Source organism: Leopardus geoffroyi, chromosome C2 (assembly GCF_018350155.1).
Source record: "Leopardus geoffroyi isolate Oge1 chromosome C2, O.geoffroyi_Oge1_pat1.0, whole genome shotgun sequence".
In the NCBI taxonomy this organism is placed as follows: domain Eukaryota; kingdom Metazoa; phylum Chordata; class Mammalia; order Carnivora; family Felidae; genus Leopardus; species Leopardus geoffroyi.
In genome coordinates, this window is record NC_059333.1 from 122,948,758 (window position 1) to 122,954,044 (window position 5,287).

The 5,287-nt window shown below is 38.7% G+C and overlaps 1 long non-coding RNA gene across 1 annotated transcript; it reads left to right on the forward strand.

Moving 5' to 3' along the window:
* Positions 1-95: 95 nt before the first annotated feature.
* Positions 96-4,538, forward strand: LOC123611492. Its single transcript, XR_006718700.1, has 3 exons — positions 96-190; positions 2,985-3,128; positions 4,315-4,538. It is a non-coding gene; the product is annotated as an uncharacterized LOC123611492 (long non-coding RNA).
* The last annotated feature ends 749 nt before the right edge of the window (positions 4,539-5,287 follow it).

Sequence of the window (5,287 nt, forward strand, 5' to 3'; positions counted from 1 at the left end):
GCTCCTGGGTTGGCATTTACCTATATCAGCCTGAGGCCATTTGCTTATGTCACAATCCCTGTCTCCCCACCATGTCTCACCATGCTGGGTGGGTGAGATGTTGGGGCTAGTGGCAGGGGCCGCTGAAGGACACTCCATGCTTCCACAGGATCAGGTCCAGAGTAGGGTTGATGCAAACAGCATCCTGGAGGTTTGTCACCTTTTGGGTTATGGGGTGGATTCAAGAAGCTATTTCTCTTTGCTTGAGGTTTTCCCTGCCACTTGGGCTAGTTGACTTCAGGGTATGTCTTCATGGACTGAAAGGTCTGGAATGGTTAATTGGGAGTGGACTGACATGATGTTCCTCTCCCTGGGCTTTTCTGCGTTGATTAAACTCTTAATGCAATGAACAAAGCACCGTATTTACAAATCATGGCAATGCCACATTTAAGGGAAATCAACATTTGGAGAATTAAAGGGAAAAAAAGATAGAAGTTCACTTAGGCATGCCTTTCAGTAGTCATTGAGTTTGTCAATTGCTGCATAGTCATTGCTGAGTTTCAGGAGGCTTCATGCATATGTCACTCTAAATATTTCTTGGCTTTTTTGTAGCTTCATGGTGTTTGGCTGAGGCTCAAGCTGTTTTCCTCCCCGTGATCTCCCTTTTATTAAGAGGCTGGAACTCTACATGATCATCTTTAACTTTGCTTTTAGTATGTGCTCAGTATTTCTAGAAATGGCCTTATATTTTAGGGGAGAATTTCGCTTTCCTTTACTTTATGCAGCTTGCAAAGATTAAAAGAGAAAGGTTTCATGATCATACTACCCTATGGTATAAACACTGTCTCAGTATTTTTCCAAAAGGGAGCAGAAGTGAGAGCTGAATTTGGCTGTAGGAGTTTATTGTGTAATTTATTATCTCTCCCTGTGATTATCACCTTTATATTAGGAAAGAACATTCACTGAGTGCTAACTGTGCCAGCCACACATTGATTTTAAGTTCCTACAAATGGAAATTCTGGATCATAGGGTGTGTGTTTTATTATTATTTTTTGATAGATTACTACTAAATTACTTATTTAAATGAATGTGTCACTTTCTACTGACACCAACAATGCATGGGAGATGCTTCCCCCCCGCCCCCATTTTCCCAATTTTCTCAAATATTCTGTATCCTCCAGGCACAGAGGTTTGAGTTTTACTCCTGGATTTATAGTACGTTTTCATCACTGGTCTGTGTAAGGCTCCTTGTTGTTTTAGTTTTTTTTTTTAACTTAAAATTTTTTATTGAGATATAGTTTAATTACCATGAAAATCACCATTTTAAAGTGAACAATTCGATGGTTTTTAGTATATTCACAAGACTGTGCAACCATCACCACTTGCTAAATCCAGAATATTTCCATCACCCCAAAAAGATACCCTGTGCCCATTACCCATCACTTTCTATGCCCCCTTCCCACATCTCTGGGCAACCATATAGCTACTTTGTGTCTCTATGGATTTGTCTATTTTGGACATTTCATATAAATGGAATCATATAACATATGGCTTTTTGTATCTGGCTTCTTAGCATAATGTGTTCAAGGGTCATCCATGTTTTACCATGTATTGGTGTTTTATTTTTTTATGGCTGAATAACATTGTAGGTATATACAACATTTTGCTTATCCATTGATGGCCATAGGTGTTTTTCCTACTGCTTGACTATTACGAGTAATGTTGCTGTGAACATTTGTGTTCAGGTTTTTGTAGGAACATGTTTTCAGTTCTTTTGAGTATACACCTAGAAGTGGAATTGCTGGGTCATATGGTAACTCTGTGTTTAACTTTTTGAGGAAATGCCAAACTGTGCATCCAAAACAGATGGATTTTACATCTTTCCGTTCCTGTCAGCAATATATGAGTTATAATTTCTCTACACCCTCGCAAAAATTTGTTATTGTTCTCCTAAAATTATTATTATTATAGCCATCATAGTGGGCATGAAAGTGGAATCTCAAAATTACATCTCTTTACCTAGCAATTCCAGTGATAAGAATCTCTCCCAAAGATACACTGGCAAAAAAAACAAAAAAACAAAAAAAAAAAAAAACAAAAAGAAGAGAGTTTCACTCATTGTGTTACTTATAATAGCACTATTTTGAGAGCATAAAATGAGAAGCAATCCAAATACCCACCAATAGGGAACTGATCAAATAAACTAACATATATCTACACAAACCGAAACATATCCACACAGGTACATCCACTGTCTAATGCAGTTATATAAACCAATGAAAAAGACCTCTGTTGACTGTTTCAAAATGATTTCTCAAATATATTGTTGAGTACAAAAAGCCAGGTGTAGAAATGTGCATGTAATATGCTACTATTCATTTCAAGAAAGGTCTTAAGTCACTGGTTAATCTTTTCCTATGATATTGAAAAATAAACCACAAGATTAGATTTATGAGGGAGGGCAGAAAAAAGATGGAGGGGCCTATACGACCTAATTTATAGAACTGATTTTGAAACTACTTAAATATTTTACATAATTATAGAACAAAATTAAACTAAAAAGCCCAATCCTAAAAATTAAAGCAAAATGAAACACACGAATCTGTGAAGTGAATTTGTGGCACATATGAAGAGGAATTATTTTAAGTTAGTTTAAAACACAGTTAATTTGGTGATATATCCCTGGGAGGGGGCATTAATCCCTAAGGGGAAACAAAACAAACAAATAAAACAAAGCAAAGAGAAGTTAAATTCTTTCAGTAATGTAGTGTTGGTATTCTTATTCTGGAAATCTTATGCGGGTAAGGCTTTGTTTGTACAGTAAAGCAAACAAGGAATTAGGTTGATGTCAGTGAGAATCACCATTTTGGACAACGGGGAAGGGGCATACAGATGGACAACTGATGAAGTTAAGAAAATTATGTAGTCCTGAATATGAAACTCATGACGTATCTCATCTGGGGGGGAAAAAAAAACCCAAACAGCAACATATTTCTTAACTCCAGCCACTGAAAAGTCCCAGAAACCATGACTTAACCAGTAGTAATGAGCCCTCCGTCTCCTGGATTGTGGTCCTGAATATTACTGAAAAGAAGCCAGGCTCTTTGGAGAAATGGATGATACCAGATGTGGGGCAGGAAATGTACAAGGTAAATATGGGTTTAGATCTACGTTTCCCAAAACTGAACAGGTCCCCTCTGGCATCCGTTTATTAGCTGTGCTGGTGGAGGTAGGACAGGAAGGACAGCTTTTCAGCAGGGCAGAGGCAGGTGTGATGGCTCAGGTGTGAAGGAATGAGACCAAATGAGCAGGTGTAGTGATGCTGTGGTACTTCAGCCTGGGGATCCTTGTTAAGACCCAGATAATCATTCCCCCAGTTGTATGAGTGCTGTCTGCTCACCGTTCACACTTGAACCAGTCTCTGGGGATTGCGTTCTGTGGAGAAAAGCTGCCTTGCCCAAGAGTACGCCCCTATTCAGGGAGCAGGGAGCTTCCTAAATTAGGACTTTAAGTGGCCATCCCAGCTACTGAGGAAGTCCGATTGGATTGGCTGAGGTTTACAGTTGAAACTATACTGTAGTTTAGCTTTTTCCTCTGCAAAATCTGATTTCCCTCACTCCCCGAGAACCCTCTCCAATAAACCTCCTGTGCACAAATCTCCATTTCATAGTCTGTTTCTTGGTGGAATCTGGCCCACATGAATGAGTATAGGTGCTATTCTGGTTTATAAGCTCCATTCCCCATATGAGCCAATATGTTTTATTTCCTCCCACGGGAATAGCTTTCAGGAGGCCTAGCAAGGGACATACCCAGTTACAAGAATGCACTGCATTCAGAGGAGTTCAAACTATGGATTCTCACTGGGTATTTATAGTTAATTCACAGTCCTCCCAGGCCAGGTATAGTTTACTAATTAGAGGTCATTTTTACCATGAGCAATGTTGCCTGGTAACATAGATGGCATTCCACCTTTATTAGGTTTCCAGGGGAACAGAGCTAGAAAGTTAACCCAAGGTCAGTTTTCCATAGAAAAGGAGAATGAATTTGTTAACCCTATATTTGCATTTGAAAACCCGCAAGTTTGTAAAGATAATTGAAACAGAACAAAAATCCCAACAATCACCCTCATTTAGGTGATACTAGAAAACTACCTTGTTATTTTGAAACCTGGCAAATAAAGGGAAAGAATAATTTATCCAGACTTGGTTATATGGATTGTGCCTTAGGATAATAAATGAGTTGGTAAGGGGAGTTTTCTCTTTATAGAAGTATGCCAGCTGAGAAATGAAGAATGATGAACTTAAGATTCCATGCATTTACATTTATCTCCTACAGAAAAGATGAATCTAGGCAATATTATCGGTGACTGCTAATAGCACAAGAGGGACAACCAGACATTGTGTGCTCCGGATGGAAGTATACAGCACCACCGATGAAGTGTTCTTGCAAAGAGTTCCAGCCTGAATCTGATCAAGCTTCTAGATCTAAATACCAGTTGTTGGGGACAAGATGATATTGGGGTGAGGCAATTTGTAAAATGAAGACTGTGGAAAACTGTTTAGGACAAATGACTGTTTTTTCTTTTTTCTTTCTTTGCTTCTTTTTAATGTTTCTTTATTTTGAGAGAGAGAGAGAGAGAGAGAGCGAGAGCGAGCATGCAGGGTAAAATCATAATAGGGGAGAGTGGCCTAGGCCTGCATTTAAGCATGTTGACTCTTTTTTTTTAAAACATATTTTAAAAGTTTATTTATTTATATTGTGTATGAGTGAGAGAGAGGGGGAAAGAGAGAGAGAGAGAGGGCACAAGCAGGGAAGGGCAGGGAGAGAGAGAGAGAGAGAGAGAGACAGAGAGAATCCCAAGCAGTCTCTGCTGTCAGCACAGAGCCCAATATGGGGCTCAATTTCACGAACCGTGAGATCAACAGCCAGAGGCTTAACTGACTGAATCACCCAGGCATCCCATGACCATTGTTTTTTCAACAAAGACATTGCAAGGGACACACACACACACACACACACACACACACACACACACACACAGATATGAAGGGGAACATTTATAAATTAAAGGGACTTAAGAGACAAGAAACATATTAACCAATTGTAATTCTTGAAACTTAATAAGATTCTGGTTTGAGCAAACTGTGAAAATATTGTTTATGGTTCAGTCGAGGGAATTTTAACACTGCCTGAAGACTGGATGATAGGAAGAAATAATTGTTAATTTTTTAGGTTTGATAATATTCTGGTAGTATTATTTTAAAAAGTCCTCAACGTTTAGAGATACAGACAGAAATATTTACAGATT